A 17,770-nucleotide genomic window follows, 5' to 3' on the forward strand; every position below is an offset into this window, starting at 1 on the left:
ACTGACATAAATATATATATATATATATATATATAATTCAGCAGAAAGAAATATAATGAAAAACATATGAATTAAAAGCTAGACAAGAAGTAAATGACGGTAATGGAGTTGTCAGGGGGAGCCAGAGTATAAAGAGAAGTTTAAAACTTGAGCCAGATCCCAAAGCTCATGCTCAGAATTCTTGAGTTATCATAAAAATGAGTAATCACTTATAAAAATCTATGAAATTCATAGCATAAAGACAAACTGGTAATTCAAAATAAATATAGCTATTTTGATAGCAATATAAAATTTCAAACTTACATCCACATTGAAAGAATATAGGTAATTTTATGAATAGCATCTTTATTATAAATGTTATACAGCAACAAATTTTATCAGAACATTCCATAGACTGTGTCACCGAGGCCAATGGCACAATGCCACTCTGTAATATGGTAGATGCAGCACTATCTTTGGTTTGGGAAGAAAATGTCTTAGATGTTTGTCTTGGGAATGTGCTTTGTTCTCTTTGAGTCTTAGTTTCACATCTGTTACAATAAAAGATAGAATAATTATATCTCCCGGTATATGGATGGTTTAGTTAGTTCCAAACATGTAGAATGTTTAACCTAGAAAAAGATCAGTTTCCTGTTCTTATGAAGTTCTCTATAAAATTGTACTATACAAAAGCATTGCATTAGCCTTGTCATATTTCATTAAAAATCTATTTAAAACCTATTTGCTTTAATGAGGTTACAGGAGTATATATGGACTGCATTTTGCAATGAATACCCTCTCTTACATTACCAGCACTCAATCATGCTGAACTCCAGGACTAAGGGACTTTCTGAGGCTTCCTTGCTTTTGTTCTATGCAAAGAACTTGGCAACCATGGAAACAGTTCTGACTGCTCATTTTGCACATTTCTTCCCTAGTGTGTTAATCAGCCACAAACAAGAAGATAACACCAAATACCCCAAGTCTGCTCCCTTTAAAGAAGAAACAACTTTAGCTTATTCCTACTACCTCTACAGCTATCTTAAAGAAAGAAGGGTGAACAGAACATATGATATGCTTTATATCGATTTAATGTTTCTTGGACAAAAAGAAGGTACCTAAATTTGGAGAGACTAATGGTACCTGCAGAAATCCCAGTTGAAGTGATGGGTGTTTTGTTTATTTGAGCTAAGAGTGCTATTTGGTGTGATTTCACATAGTGGGATCCTACATTGCTTTTCTTCTCCCGGTAGGTGAATAAGCAACGAACTGTGGGTAATAATAAGGAGAAAGAAGACATTAGTATTGAGCCATATGTAAGCGCCACAGGATATTTTTTACCAGCTGAACATGGTTCATAGTGAGAAATAGGAACCAAAGAGGAGAATCCAACTAGCTAAAGAGAAAGAAAGAAAAAGCTCAACATAAAAATAGGTGAAGCTGGAAAATGAACAATAGATAAGCTCTGTTTGATTTGGTCATATCTTCTGTAATAATAATTTCCCTGCTTTGTTTGTAAATATACAGTATCCATTTTAAACATAAACATAAATATGGAATCTTTTTTATTTGAAGTTGACCATATATAAATGCACTTACACTTGTATTGTTTTGAATGTATTGTTTTGAACCAATTTCTTTTGCTCACTGTTCTGTTACTGTGGACTCATTTATTGTGTATTAATTGTTATTTCTCTTCATTGCTCTGTAGCATTCCATTACTTGACCATATCAGTTTATTTTTTTTCATTTTAATGATGACCTTATGAAAACTTTCAGGTTGGAGCAATTATGAAAACTGTTACACTCTCTTTTGCTCTTCTCTCCTTGGGGAAAATTCTCTAATTTCTTGAGGGTTAGCACCTGGAAGTTGAATTGCTGGGACGTAAAATATGAGTGTCTTCAAATTAACTGAATAGTATCAAATTGTTTTCTAAAGTGGTTAATTTTCATTCCAGAATTGCTTGAGTATTATTGGAGAACCTAACATTTTGGAGTGTGAAGAACTGGACCCATTTAACTGGAATCTCCATCAAATGGGTAATATAATTTTAAAACTTTAAATATATACTAACAGTCAGTCAGCACATGTATATACTCTAAAATAACAATTCTGAAATAAATTTAATGGCTACTTCTTCCTGACAATGGTAAAAAAATCATATGTAGAGTTCTAAACATCAGTGGTTCTTTTTTTGTTGTTGTTGCTGTTCAGTGTTTTTCAAGTAATTTAAGAAGCATTCAACACATACATTTGAGGAAAATAAAAATTAATTCCACTTTCCTAGAGGAGTAAAATGTATAGACTTTGCCAAAATATTTTGTATTTCATATGAAAATGGTAAATGAAAACTTTTACTCTTCATTTTGTATTAAACCCTGGGGCGAAAATCAGTTGTTGCTGTTTTACTTTATATAAAGGTACAATGTTTTCGAAAATGCTTCAGATTATTTAAAATGTTTTACATCACCTGCACATTTTGTTTCTTTGTCTAGCAATAATAAAATTATAATGAAGGAAGATATTTCCTGGCTTGTTTAACTTACGTGTAGATTCAGGAACTCCCAGACACAAACCCCATACTGATTAGCAGCAGCAAAACATGGCTAACTGCTACTGTTCTGCCTTTATTCACAGCATCTGCAGGCATCTCGCACAAGACATCTGATTGTTTTCCTTTTGTTATTTTGTTTTCTGTGAGGTCAGCAAAATCATCCTGTTGTCACAATCCCTATTGGAACTCCAAAATACAAAACAGAGAAATAGGTTTCGTTTCACATGAAGGCTGTGCTGTTTGGGGTACCACTTCTTCCATTGACTTGTTAATTTATTGTATTGTAAGGGAAAGTGCTGTATAGGCAACTGAAACTAAAAGGAAGGCTTTTATCTATGGTTCTGAGTATATTTATCTGTCTTCACACTGTTCTGTTGAGTTCAGGAAGTTTAAGAAAAAATTTTCAGATTTGCAAAACATACGTCTTTATCCTCTAGAGCGTCAATCTAAGAAACAAATGTCTAGAGCTATTTTTGTATGCTACAGGACTGGAGAATTTTTATTTTATTCATTCATTTATTTTTAGCCAGACACAGACTTTTACATGAAACTTTCTGAAATACAAGACTCTCCTTCCGTCTTCATGGTGCCTTCCTTCAGGACTTTATTCTTTCAAATAGTTCCCTTAAGAGACTTGTTTTAACCAATATTATTCATAAGAACACTTTTTTAAACCAGTTTTTCCATTAGATATACAAGAGGGTTTTTTTTTAAAGTAACTATTTTCTCTTTATTACCTTTTCCAAGGTAAAGGTGAGGCAAGATAAAGGGGAAACACAGAAATATATTGACATCAAAAAACTTTAAAAAATTAAGTTCCATTTGTATTGTGAGGCCAATTCTGTCTTTCACATATTTTCCAAAATTTATTCCTATCAGGCAACCATGACTTTCTAAATACCTTGACCACTGAATAAAGAAAATAGAGAGGCAGATTATTTTAACTTAGTCAACAGCCTGTTGCAACAATATTCACTTAACATTTATAGTTGAAGGGCCCATTTTACTTCAGTTAATTAAACCATTTAGATTTTCCTAAAGTTGAGAACTAAAATCCAAGGTTAGGAATCAGATAGTGAAATATCTTGGCCAAATAGGAAATGAAATATCTAATGGCAAAATGCAAAGAATACTGGAGTTTGAATCAAAAACTTTTGTTTGAACTTACCAACTAAATGTCATTTCTTACGGTGTTTGCGCTCAGTCAGTGTGACTTTTTTCATCATTTTAGTTTAAAATGGTACTGAGACAACAAATACTTTTTAAATGTCAACTTCAGCAAATATAAATTATGCAGTAATGAACTGTTTCATAATAACAGTTTATATTAGGTGATATATTATATAACAAGGTTATATATATATATGTATATATAATGATATAATATTATTTTACAACACTAATGTGCACAATATAGAATAGAGATTGCATAATAAACATGAACGTGTGTATATAAACATAAGTAAGAATGGATCAAGTACTCCAGAGTGAAAAAATGAAGCATGTCACTGGAAACAATTAAGCAATTATTAATTAAGTCAGTTTATTTTGCTCCCACTCACCCTTGTAGTGGGAAGGCTGTAGATAATGAGTGGAAATTAAGAGAATGCAATTTGGAGACATTTGAATCTAAACTTAGAGCTGGAGACTAAGACAACATACAGGTTCTGCTACATCCTAGCTATGAAACTGGACATATTACTTCATATCTCTAAAGCTCATTTTTCTCATCTATAAAATGGAGACTTATTAAAACATTCAGGCATATAATATTAAAACAATTAGAGAAAATGAATGGAATTTTTAGTTGCACACAAATATTAGGCAAGTCTTGCCACCTGCAGAAATGTTAAACGTCCTTCTTGAATGCTGTACAACCAAAAACAATGAAGGGAGGACTAATGAGGCCAGGGGAAAAACAAAACTTAGATCAGCGCTGTCACCTCACACAGTTTTAAATCTTTGTGAGTATGACCTGCATGTTAAAAACATCATAAGTTTGAAAATAAAAGGTGGTTTTAAAAAACTTACAATGTACCATATAACTTAATTTCCAAAATAATTTCTTCAAGATCTATACTATTATTTATACTTAAGAATTAATGAAAAAGATTCTCAGATCACAGAGGAATGCATTTCATGCAACTTTCCTCATCTAGTAAATTACATTGAGTTGAGCTTTCCACTTTTAAGAATTAAAGATAACAACTCAACATAATTTTCACAATTAAGCAAAAATTCATTTCAGGGAATGTTAATATTAAGCACTCTGAAATAGAACAATGCAGTTATTGCCCTGTTTTCTAAGACTGGTTGGAGTATTAAATATATAATCTAAATTACTACTTTCAGAGAAACTGCCTTTCACAGGGAGACTCCCTTGTTTCTTGGTATCATATCATTCATCAACTTCATATTAATTTATATATACTACATTTACGTATATGTTTATTTTGTTTACCTTTTTCAAATGGATCACATTGCATAAGAGTAAGAACACTGTATTCTTTACAGCCATATTCTCATCATCTTCTCTATTCAAAAAATATATGAAGGGTGAATGACACCACAGGTTTTGAGCAGGAAAGAGGTTATGAATTCAACAGTCCAAACAGGTTTATTGCCTAACCTGAGAGGAACCTCTATGTGTGAGAAAGACAGAGAAAATGTTTCTTACAAGTTAAGAGGCATTTAAATACCGTTTTTGGTGGGCTTTTGAGGAGTGAGTCAGAGAAACAGTGGGCTTGTAACTTGCTGATGTGTCCTCTGACACTTGCTGATTGACCTATCCTTTGTGACCTACTGACATGTTCCCTGTGGCCTAAGTAAAAATGAGACCTACATTTCTTTTAGATGGTTGTTGGGTCATTCATCTGATGGTGTCTCCAGTGTCCCTCTCTGGGTTATCATTCCTGGCTTTAGAGGAGTATAAAACAGATTGTCATTCTTTTTTGGGTGCTTTTCCTGCGGAAAGAGGAAGCAATGAAAGGCTTTTTTTTTTCATACTTTGGAGAAGGAAGGCCGTTTAGAGGTGTTCTCCATAGTTCCCTTGGAGTTGCCACAATTCATTCCTCAAAAAAAACAACAACAACAACAAAAAAAAAAACTTTGGAATAATTATACAGGAAAGAAACAGAAAATAGCCATTAAAGGGGCCAGCAGGGGTAGAAGATGATGAGGAAGGAGAAAGATCATTGGAAGAGCCATTAAGGAGTATTGAAACACATTCGCTAGATTTTTATCCCATCTCTGACGGTATCAGATTTGTTGGTATAAAATCATCGTAGTTCTTGGAGTATATTGCATATGCCACCTGGTGAAGCTGTGAAGAGATCAAAGCCTTTGTGCTTTTGGAGGAAGACTGAAGCCAGAGAGTTTAGTTTATCTTGTAAGTGTTCCAGTTGGTCAGAGTGTTCCAGGTGAGTTCTCTTGACAGCTTGATGAATTCTGAGAGACTCCAAGGTGGCCATTAAGTGGACCAGGTGTATGGTACTTTGTTCCCTGGCATGGGTTATTGGGGGAACAGGGATAGGTAGATCAGCTATTGCTAAGGAAAGAGTGGGAATGTGGTTAAGTTGGTAGGGTAGACAAGCAGATGTATGCCTTTTCTCCACACACCCAGAAGATGCCTGTCTCTAGGGCAAGGCATCCATGAGATCAAATCAAGACAGGAGGAAGACTGGGTACAGATTAGGAAATGAACTTTGGACTTCCTTAGATTTATGCCATGTATGGAAAGAGGGTCTAAAAGTTGCAGCTGTCAAGAGGGAAAGAAGTGAAGCAAGTTAGATTATTACAGGACCCTCTTGGCTAAGTGAAAAATTTTTGGTTTAAAGAGACTCTACTATCAGGTATATTAAGGCATTTATAGTTTGGGGAATTTCCATGGGATAGTGAGTGTCCTTCAGGGGGTCTTTTCCCCAGTCTTGGAAATATTCCTATGTGGTGGCTTTTAGACTACCTTGGAAGGAAGTGTACCCAGATCATAAAACGGTGCCCAGGTAGTTAAAGTTGTGGTGATCAGAAGGTGGGAGGAGATGAATAGTAGCTTTACAGAGGGAGGGGTCTAAAGAATAGACTGGAGTAAAGTGATCTTATTTGGTTTGAGAAATACGCAGAGGAGAAGGTTGGGTTAGATGGAGTTTTTTTGAGGAGGGACCAATTAAGGCCCGCTGTGGCAGTCAGTGAGACTTTAAGGCCTATCCAATACCCTTGAAGGTCCCAGGGAGCCTGATGTCAGATCCCTGGAGCTAGGGTTGTGCCCCGGGACTGGCATTCATGGTGAAGTGCAGCTCTGCAGAAGTGTTTATCCCTGTTCCAAGGGAACATGGATTACCAAGTCTGCTCTCAGGGAAAGATAGCAGTGTGGTTGAATGGTTAAAGGTTTGGTTGATTTTATTCACATGAGAGTACCTGATTGATGTACCCAGGAAGGGTCCGTGTTGTAGTGTTAGGGATTAAGAGGATGAGTAATATGGAGAAATAAAGGATCAGAGCAGGAAAACACAAGAAGTAAAGGTGGCAATTTGTTCTGAGAAGTCTGAAAGTGTAGCCATAAGTCTTGGATTATGGTGTCTAGGGAGGAAGAGGGAAAATAATGGGGAGATTCTTCTATTAGGAGGGACAAGAAAGAGGTGAAGCTATGAAGAAAGAGACTCATAGGACCATTTAAGAGTGTCTTTGATTTCTTCAGTCACAGGAGGAAGGTTGGTGATCTTCAGGGACATGGGTTTAGTTGGTGCACACTGGAAAAGTGGAACCTTTTTTAAAGAAGAGTAGACCCAGAAAGAATGACCTTTTAATTTTGCCACTATTGGGGTAGTGGAGATTGCTTGAAAGGCCCCTGTCCATTTTCGTTTTAATCCTTGAGAGGAGTTTTATATGTACCCAGGCTTTATATATACACGCAATCTCCAGGTGGCAGGGATGGAGGAGTGAGGGTGTTTATACTATTGGAGGGCTTGGGGAGGGTAGAGGCAGCATATTTTCAAATGAGATGACCCAAAGGGTGTTACGCAGTGAATTTGAAAAGGGGGAGGGCAGGTTTGAATTGGAGATAAGGAATATGAAGGCAACGAGAGACCTTTTGTTTAGAATCTCAGAGGAATTGAGCATAAGAGATTTTGGGGGAAGAGACCTGAATTTGAAAAGGGCTAAGAGTCTTTAGTACAAATTTGAGTGGATCTGAAGGGAAAAGTTGGTTAGGTGTCATGAAGGTAATCAGCCTTTTCAACCTTACCTGAGGATCGGGGGTCAATATGAGCTGTTATGTTTAGGTTACATCCAGATCATCTTTAAGGAGGAGGCTACCTGTTGGGTGATGTATGAGATAAATTCAAATTCATTATTAGTTCTGAAGGAGGTTGGAAATGAGTTGGGGGGTGATTTTAGTGAGTAGTATGTGTGCTACTGTGGAGGAACTTTTGTTTGATGTAGGAACTGTGTCTGTCTATCCTGAGAAGGTATCGACAAGGACAAGGAGGAATCTGTGTGTTTTTCCTGGAATTTATTTGCCAGTCAGTGTTGGCATGGGGGGATACCTAAATTTGATAGATGAGGAACAGAGAAGGTCTGCTGTTGCTGTGGGGTTTGCAGTTTGATGTATGGAGCATTGGGTGATAATCTTTTTCAGTAAGTCCTAAAACTAGGGGTGAGATTTATATGAGTCTGTAGGAACTGGAGCAGAGGGAATGATGCAGCATAGACTTGGTCATGGAAAGTTGAAAGGAATGCTTTGCAACTTTTCAGGAAGAACTACTTTTTTATAGAGAAACCAACACTGTTCCTCTTGCTTTTGCCCTCTGTTCTTTGAGGAGAGTTATTTCCATGGGAAGTAGGAAGGTATAGAGGGAAGAGGAGACAAAGAATGAAGAGAGAGTTGGTAATTGTCTGTATTACTATTCTACCTCCTCATTATTTCCACAAATGACATATCTGAGATGTTTATGCTGTGAGTTAGGTCTATGATGGTCCTCAGAGATCTATGGGAGAGCAGAGCCATATCTAAAAGGTCTTGGATTAGGGGCCCATTTTATACAGCGGTTATATTTTTTAAACCTTTTTATGACAGATTTGGTCTTTGGAAAGTAGGGTATTATATGCGTCTTTAGAGTCTGTGTAGATACTTTCTTTTTTGATAGAGTGAGAGCTCTAGTGAAGGTGATGAGTTCTACCTCCCATGAAGTTGCCTTTGTGGGGAGGGCTGCTTCGTTGAGTACTTCTTGGGGAGGTAGGAGGATTGGCTATCATGATAACCTTCAATGATGGCATATCCTGCCTAGGAAGGGGTGGTTTTGAAATACTTCCCTCAATAAACCAGTCAGTAGACCCTGGAATATATCCCGTGGTTATGTGATGGAATCAGGTGAGAGTAAAATAAAAAACTGAGTCCACTCGTGTTAGGGGGTGAAGTCTAGGAAGGCAGGTACTGGGAGGAGGTTGGCAGGATTTAGGCAGACCATCAGCAGAAGTTAACCAAGGTTTGTAAGACCTGAGAATGTTGGACCTGAACTCAGGCCAAAGAGAGAAACATTAAAGCATGATGGCTAAGAAGGTTGGAGATGTTGAATAGTGTACCTATAGGAGGAGGTGGGGAGTAATCTTTTGGGCCTCAGGGATAAGGAGTGCAGCTGATGCTAAGGCCTATAAACAGAAAAGCAAACCATTTATTACAAGGTTGGTCTGTTTGGATAAACAGGCAAGACTAGAGGGAGTCTCCAGCTGGCTATGTAGGTAGCCCTAATAGTTGTCCCTTTTTTCTGGCTAAAAATAGAAAAGTTTTTTGGGGTTAGGTAGGGCCAAAGCAGAAGCCTTAAGGAGTACCTGTTTAAGAGGCCAAAAGGAAGCGGGAATTTAGTCTGTTTCTGGCACTCTTTCTTGGGGATCTCAACAGGAAACCTCATAGAGGTTTCTGAGGAAGACGCACTGAGGAGAACAGTGGAGTGGAGGTGACCACAGGTCACCAGTGGTCATTGCCACGGGCAAGAGCTGAGGAGCCAGGACACCCACACTGCCCATCTTGGGTACCCCTGAGCCTCAGGGTGACTCTTGTCCTTGCACTGTGAACACAGTGGTCTGGGCAGCTGTGTGGCACCTGCCTGCACCCACATGATCACTGAGCCAGGAACCTTCACTGCATGCTGCCACCCTCACATGTTTCTCCGCACCAACTCTTCCCAGTCTTTCCCCATGCTTCGTGACCATACTAGTGATTCTCCACGTCTATTTATACAGTCAGGAATGAATTTTATATTGATCGAAGCAGCTTGAACCATGTTTATCATTAAAATAATTTTGGGAAAAAATGAGTGAGAAATTTGGTATCCAGTCTAAAGTATCTAAGAAGCCCCAGGAAGGAAAGAACGTCTTGCTTCATGGTCAGGAAAGGAATATTGTTAATAGCCTGCTTTCATCAGGAGGATATTCAGTGAGTGATAGGGTTGAAAGGAAGACCAAGGGGAGTGACCTCTTGTAATACCAGCTGAACTTTGTGCTCTGAGACATGGTGTCTCCTTTTCTCCAAGAATTTAAGAGGAAAGATAGTAGGGGATGTGGAGACATTTTTTGAGGCATTGTAAAGCAAATGGTCATGGACACATTGGAGCAGGCAGCTGAGGGTAAAATTGAGAGATTGGATGTTTTTTGTAATGCTTGGCCAAAAAAGTGGGGGCTATCCCAAAATCCCTGGGGAAGAGCTCTATGTGTGAATTGTTTGGTAAACAGAGAGATGTGGTCTGGCCAGGTAAAGGTGAAAAGTTGTTTGAAATCTAGATTTAGGGGAATATAATAAAAGGCATCTTTGAGCTCTAGAACAGTAAAGTATTAAGTATTCTGGGGGATATGAGAGGGAAGGGTATGGGGATTAAGGACCACTGGGTGAGTAGGAACAGTAGTTTCCTTCAACTTTTGGGGATCTGGGACTAATTGGACAGAGTCAGTTGTTTTTTCAGAAAGTATGGGAACATAATGGGGAGTGGATGGGGATTAGAATATGAGTTTTAAGAAGGTGAAGGGAGGGCAGGGATAAGGGGAAAAATGAGAACCAAGACCTGTCATGTAAACCTACAAGATCCCAATGATGAATGGAACTGTACTGTATAACTAAAATGTACCAATAAACTCAATGGGGAAAAAATAGTAGGTGGTTGTTAATAGGTTGAAGGCCAAGATTGCCATCAGAGGTTAAGGGGGTATTGGTTAACTGTGAGAACTCAAATAGGGTCCCTTAGGGCTATTTTGAGGGGATGGTGGTGCAATGCTATGAAAGGCTTTTTTTGGTCCCAAACAATAAAGACAACTTGTGATTTGATGTGTTATATCACCTCAGGGGGGGGGTCTCTAGGGGTTATGACTGGTTGAATAAGGAATGGCCCAGCAGAAAGTAAAGAAATGTATAGATGACCAAAATCGATGGAGGATATCTTTCTTCAAAAGGGGTGTGGGGCACTCGGCAACTAACAAAAAAGAGTGAATGAAAATTATGTGGCCTAAAGAAAAGTATAGGGTAGAATCTCGGATGACATTTTATTAGTCCATTGATTCCAACAACTAAGATAAAAGCACAGAAAAAAAGGTCCTGAATATTCAATAAGAACAGAGAGGCTGGGCCCTTGAGTCAGCCAAAAAGGCAACTTGTTTTTGGCCACTACTATTGTTTCACATGTACCCATTGATGATACTGTGGAGGGGGCCTTGGGATCAGCAATGAGCAATCAACAGGTGAAGATATGTCCAGTGTCCTGCAGGAGAGAATTCAGGGGAAGGGGCTGACTTCCCCAGAGGCCAGTCTAATTTCCAGTGACTCCACTGTCTATCAGTCAGACGTAGCTTTGTAGGAGGCCTGGGATTAAGAAAAGCTTTTGCAAAGGAGCCTTGATTGCTACAGCAAAAAAAGTTACTAGGCAGCAGGACTTGGTGGTGCACACCTGTAATGCCAACATTTGGGAGGCTAAGGCAGGAGTTCAAGACCAGCCTGGGCCACATAGTGAGTTCCAGGTCAGTCTCAACTACATAGTGAGACCCTGTCTCAAAAAAACAAACAAAAAAAGAAAGTACCATCAAATACCCAGCATGTCTCATTGTTGAGTCTGTACTGGGACTACACAGAAGGGGAATAAAAAATCAAATTTTTGGTTTAATGTCTCCTTTTATCCCAATTTGGAAAGATTATACAGAAAAAAGATGTCTCCCAATGTTTTTGAGGAGAAATTGCCATTCGGATAAGAAAGGTGGTCAGGCTAAGAAACAGGTCATCAGGAGATCTCTCTGTGATTGGTCTCCCCCGAACCAGGGTCTTAGGCTCCCAGAGCCAGATGTCCTGAACAATGAAAGGAAGCATGCCTCCTAGTCAGAATGCAGGCGGTCCCCCTTTTGTGATGTTTGCAGATGGAGAACAGGGAGCAAGCAAAAGGGATTAGGAAGGAAAAAGAAAGACTGGGGATGAGCTTTCTCTACGCACTAAGAGAAATTCAACTTGTCCCAAGTCTTACTCTCCCAGGAGTTCTGATGAGTTAGCAGCCAGTGGTGGATGTCTGTAATCAGAAGTCTAACTTGCAAGTAAGTTATTTTGTTCTTTAATTTCTGTGAAAACTAAGAATCAGTCTTTGCAGATAAAATTTATGGAGATCTCAAAATGTATATTTGCTTTTATCATTTCGTAAAACTTTCATGCATACGTCATAAAATACTCATGAAAAGAACATAAAATATTTTAAGCTAAATTGTCATAACATGATGGATGCATTTCTATTGACTCACAGACTGTTGTAGCTGGAAGGAATATTTAAGATCATGAAACTCCATTCTTTTACTGGACAGATTAGGGTTTGGGGCCTGGCATGATGATGTAGGTTTGAAGGAGTTAAATGAAAGGAGGGATTAGGCTAAATTGCATCTTGACCTCACAGCCTAACATGGATCATTCAGTGTTCCTGCCTGGAATAGGTGCTGGTGGAGATTGCTTTGCTGAATGCTACTTAAGCACTTGGAATTTTTTAATCCAAAAAACTGCTCCTTACAATCGCTTTGCCATATTTCTGCATAAAATAGCTAAGATAACTCGTACTTCCTCATAAGGGTCTCATGCGAATAAAATGGTACAATGCAGGTCAAGTGTTCCACGCTGTGTATGGTATAGGCTAAATAATCTGTACAGGTTATCTTTTTTTTTAAAAGATAGACTTACGTGTTGATTTTTATTTTTCTAAGTCAACTTATCCTTGTAAGCTCCCAAAGAATATTAAATAAAGTTACCAAGTACAAAATTAATTAATCCCTAACTACAGAAGGAATTAGAGAACATGAGATGGAAGAACGTAGTACCTGAGAGGTTATTAGTAGGTTTTGCAGAGGTTTTCAGAATATGGGAGTGTACCACCAGACAAGCAAAATGAAAAGACTCAGGAGAATTTTGCCCTCTTTTCTATAATGAGAATAAATAGTTGAATGCCTTTGTTGAGTATATTTAGAAACACCAAAAAAAAATGGTGTCGAAGAGAAATTGCTCAGGCATTTTCTTTCTCGCTATTCTCAATAAATTGCTGCAATGGTTTTATTTATTTTTTATTATTGTCTGTTCTCCTCCAAAGACTGAAAAAAAAATCCTCAAAGCAAACATAATCCTCTAAATCACCATGCGAGGTGTGTAGAGTTGCAATTATTTCATTTAAATCTAATTAAATTAAAAAGAAAATCAACAACAAACTTAAACATACTGTGACTACTGATGGGAAAAGTGACTATAGTTGCTAAGCCTTTAATGCTGGATTTGGCTGAGGGGGAAGGAGATGATGTGAAGCAAACAAAAAAGTAAAGAATCAAAAAAGTAAGTACAAAGAGCAAAAGTGAACCAAACGTGAAATATCTTTGCGTAGCAGTCATAATTTATTTGTAACATTTCTCAAGCACTTTTAGCTATTATTTTATTCAATCTCTATGACTATGGAACATAGGTAGAAAGAGCAGCAACTTCTTTAGTAGCTAAAGGATTTTAAAAGTTAATTCGAAAACTGTTTAGGGAATTGTTGGAAAAATAAGAATTAGGATCAGTTTTTTCAACCCAGTATTTTTTATTTTAAATTTGCAGTTTATAATCACTGCATAGCCATAATAGTGGGGTCTAAATATACTAGCTTTACAGCCAAATGATGGGTATATTCAACACTAGTTATTTAAACACAAATGAACAAGAGAAATTTTATTGGAGAAAGAAGAAAGTTAAAAGTCTCCTTTCTAGACAATTGCAAATCAGGGAGAATGAAGAATGTCTTTGAATAAAAGAAAAATCATATTTTCTCCTACGTAGATTCAGAGTCACAGATCAAGCCTTAGAGAATAGCTTTCAGCTGCTGCTGACCTCCTGACTGAGCTTTTGTTTAATACACAAGCTAGGCTGATAGACCTGACCTCATTTATTTTCTGTTCTTTCTTTCCTTTCACTTAAAACTTCACTTGTTAGTTGTCAGGGAAAATAAAACAAACAAATGAAGAAACAAACAACTCCCAAGACTGATACAAGATTAAAATGAACACATACACCAACAAAAAATAAATCTCAGAAAACGCAAAAACTCCTAGAAAATTGACAATGTTTCTTTTTCTTTTTTTAATAGTACCAGGGATAGAACACAGGACCTTGCACTTGTGAGACAGAAACAGTGCCCCTGAGCTAAATTTCCAGCCCTTGACATTGTATTCTTTCTTAAACAACCAATTGGTCACAGAGGAAATAAAAAATGAAATTAGAAAATATTCTGGAAGTTAGTGACAATGACAGTACAAGTTATTAAAACATCTTGACAGTAAGAAAGTTCTAAAGAAAATTTATTACAATTGATGTTCACATTAGGAAACACAGAGCAAGCTCAAAAAGACAACATTATGAGAAATCTTAAGATATTTGACAAACAAACCAACTCCAAACTGAAATCATGAAGGTAAATTATGATGAGAGTGGAAATTAATAAAATTGAGATTAAAAATACCATTAGAGTTAGACAAATTCAAGAGCTGTTTCTTTGAAAGAATAAACAAAATAGATAAGACCCTAGAAGACTTACCAAAGAAAATGAGAAAGATACAAATCAATACAATTGGAAATGAAAAATTGAAATCAAAACAGACACTGTAGAAATCCAGAAGATGGTATGTACTTCAAAAAATTATATTCCAAAAAGTTAGCAAATTTTGAAAAAAATGGTCAGATTGCTAGACACATACAAACAACCAAAACTAACCCAAGAAGACATAAATATGCTTAATTACCCAATAACAAGCAATAAAATTAACACAGTAATAAAGAATCCACCAAGTGAAAAAAAGCCTAGTACCTGATGCGTTCACAGCTGAATTCTATAAAATCTTTAAGGATACTACACTACTAAGACTCTTCAAACACTTCAAAGAAATTGAAAGGGATGGAATGCTCCCAAACTCATTTATGGAAGTAAATATCATCCTGTTCTCCAAACTGGATAAAGACTCAACTGAAAAAAAAATTATCAGTCTTCTTAATAAACATAAGTGCACAAATCCTCAACAATATATTAGCAGATAGAACGCAGCACATTATCAAAAAGATGATACATCATGATCAAGTAGGTTTCATCCCAAAGATGAAAGGATGGTTCAACATCTGTAAGTCAATAAATGTAATGCATCACATAAATAGAAGCAATGTCAACAAACATATCATCATATCAATAGATGCAGAAAGGGCATTTGACAAAGTCCAACACCCCTTCATACTAAATGGGGAAAAACTAAAACCATTCCCCCTAAAGTTAGGAATGACTTAGAGAATCTGAACCTTTAAAAGGACGATACGTAAATACATGAAGTACTAAAGAAAATTGAAAAGAAAATAATACAGAAAGACTATTACTGAATATGATAAAAAACTATTTATAATGAATCAATAGCTAGCATCATACTAAATGGGGGAAAAACCTAAATCATTTTCCCTAAAATCAGGAACAAGATAAAGATGTCTGTTGTCATCTCTTCTATTCCACGTAGTGCTTGAAACATCAGCCAGACCAATTAATTAAAAGAAAGAATTATAAGATGTATATGTACATCATGTATATATTTGATATACATATCAAATTCTCATTATTTGCACATGAAATGGTACTCTATATAGAAGACTCAAAGAACTCTCCATCAAAGAACTGTTAGAATTAGTAATGAACTTCAGTAACGTATCATGATACAAGATTAACACATAAAAATAATTAGCATTTGTATACAGCAACAATTTATGGGATGAAAAGAAAACTATGAAAATAATTCCATTCATAGTGGAACCAAGAAAAATGAAATATTTAGGAATAAACCTAACCAAGGAAGTGAAAGTATTTTACAAGCAAAACTACAGTACTCTGAAAAAGGAGATTGAAAAGGACATCAGAAAATGGAAAGATATTCCCTGTTTATGGGTTGGCAGGATCACTATTGTCAAATGGCTATACTCCCAAAGCTGTTAGACAAATCCAATACACTCCTAATCAAAATACCAACAACGTGCTTTACAGATGTTGACAAAATAATACTAAAATTTAGATGGATCAGATGAGACCCTGATTAGCAAAAGAAATTTTGACCAACAAGAGGAGCAAGACTGAAGGCATAGTAATATTTGAAGTTAAGCTATACTTTAAAGCAATCATGATAAAACAACATGGTATTGGAACAAAAATAAATGTGTGATTCAATGGAACAGATTTCAGTATATAGAAACTCCCCCTGACACATTCAGCTATTGGATCTTTGCCAAAGAGGCCAAAAGCATATGTTGGAGGAAAAATAGCTTATTCAATAAGACGTGCTGGGAAAATTGGTTATCTAGGTGGAGAATATTGAAACTTGACCCTTGTCTCCCACAATATACTAACTTAAAATAAAAGTGGATCAAATATCTAAACTTTAAAATAGTAACACTTAACCTACTGGAAGATAGAATATGTAAAACACTTGAAGACATAGGTGAATAAAAGAATTTTCTAAACAGACCTCAACTGCACAAGAAATAACAGCAAGAATGATCAGTGGGATTATATCTGACCTAAAGGCTTTTGTACAGCAAAAGAATCAATCAGCAGCATGAAGAAACAGCCTACAGAATGAGGAATAAAAATTTCCAGCTACTCCTCTGACAGAGTATTATTAATATCTAGACCACACAAAGAATCACATCCACTGAAAGTTGAAGATCTCATCAAGAAATTTTTTAGAATTACAAATGAAAAGAAATATATGAAAAATATTCAACATCTCTTGTCATTAGAGAAATTAAAATTGTGCTATGATTCCATCTTACTTCAGAAATAGTGGCAATCTTTAAGAAATAAATCAATAACAAATGCTGTGTGTGTTGGAAAAGGAACTCTCCTTCACTGTTAGTAGGACTGTAAACCAACAGAACCATTATGGAAATCGGTATTGAGATTTTTCAAAGAATTGAAATTAGAAATTCCATATGACCCAACCATAATACAGCCAGATATCTTGTCCAAAAAGCTTAAGACATCATAGCACAGTGATATATGCATTCAATGTTATAACAACACAACTCATATTAAGTAAATCACAAAAGCATCCAGTATACCCATCAAACAGATGACTGAATAAAGAAAATTCCACTGTATGCAATGGAATACTACAAAGAATGACAGATTCATGACATTTGTAGGAAAATGGAAGCAACTGGAAAATATAAAGTTGAGTGAAATGAATCACACACAAGCTTAACTATCATGTGGTATCTCTCATTTGAGTGAGTCAAAGTACAAAGAGAGTAAAAAATGATCAGAAGAGGACTAGGAGATGGATCTGTTGCAATATGGAAATGGTCAAAAATAAAAACCACAAGGGTGAAGAGGAGAAGAAGAGGAAATAAACAGAATAAATATATGCCACATACAGGAGTCTAGTGACCTCAATTAATGTAAAGATACGATGTCATAAGCTGAGCTTAATCACAATAATGAAAAATAGAATAGGGGAATTGGAGGAGGGAGGGATGGAGGAGATACAGAAAGGGATTAAAAAAGAGAAGCAAGCTGTTGTGTACACATGTAGCCACTCTCAAAATGGCTATAAATTTCATGAATTGCAAACATGTACTAATACAATGAAAATAAAAAGTTTAAAAAAAGTAAAAATTCAGACACATGTAAGGCTCATGATAACTATATATGTATATATGTATGTATATATGTGTATATATGTGTGTATAT

The sequence above is a fragment of the Fukomys damarensis genome, unplaced genomic scaffold, assembly GCF_012274545.1.
Source record: "Fukomys damarensis isolate Sample0158 unplaced genomic scaffold, DMR_v1.0_HiC HiC_scaffold_36, whole genome shotgun sequence".
Classification (NCBI taxonomy): domain Eukaryota; kingdom Metazoa; phylum Chordata; class Mammalia; order Rodentia; family Bathyergidae; genus Fukomys; species Fukomys damarensis.